The sequence below is a fragment of the Antrostomus carolinensis genome, unplaced genomic scaffold, assembly GCF_000700745.2.
Source record: "Antrostomus carolinensis isolate BGI_N321 unplaced genomic scaffold, ASM70074v2 C12762102, whole genome shotgun sequence".
NCBI lineage: Eukaryota > Metazoa > Chordata > Aves > Caprimulgiformes > Caprimulgidae > Antrostomus > Antrostomus carolinensis.
The window spans coordinates 1-487 of NW_010350392.1; the positions used below are offsets into that span (position 1 = coordinate 1).

The 487-nt window shown below is 68.2% G+C and overlaps 1 non-coding gene across 1 annotated transcript; it reads right to left on the bottom strand.

The window, feature by feature from the left end:
• Nucleotides 1-272: 272 nt before the first annotated feature.
• On the bottom strand, nt 273-425 carry LOC114818994 (5.8S ribosomal RNA). Its single transcript, XR_003766334.1, has one exon. It is a non-coding gene; the product is annotated as a 5.8S ribosomal RNA (ribosomal RNA).
• Nucleotides 426-487: the final 62 nt, after the last annotated feature.

Genomic DNA, 487 nt, shown 5'->3' on the forward strand with positions numbered 1-487 from the left:
CGCCAAAACCCCTCCTCCTTCCCTTTTTCCCTCCGGCTCTCTCCCACCGACCGCCGACGGACCCTGGCCGCCCCGCGGCGGCGGGACGAGCTCCGCCAGACGGGCGCTCTGGGAGCGGGGAGCTTCGGAGCGCTCCCCGAGTCTGCATTTAGGGGGACGAAGGCCCTAAGGCCGTGCGCGCGCACCGCACGCGGCCGCCGGGCCTGCGAGGCAACCCCAGCCGCGCCGCGGCGAGGGGCGGTCGGCCCCAAGCCGGGCGATTGATCGTCAAGCGACGCTCAGACAGGCGTAGCCCCGGGAGGAACCCGGGGCCGCAAGTGCGTTCGAAGTGTCGATGATCAATGTGTCCTGCAATTCACATTAATTCTCGCAGCTAGCTGCGTTCTTCATCGACGCACGAGCCGAGTGATCCACCGCTAAGAGTTGTCTTTGCCGTTTCGGCGCCTGCCCGCGCGCCTCACGAAAAGCGGCCCCCTTTCACGGAGGA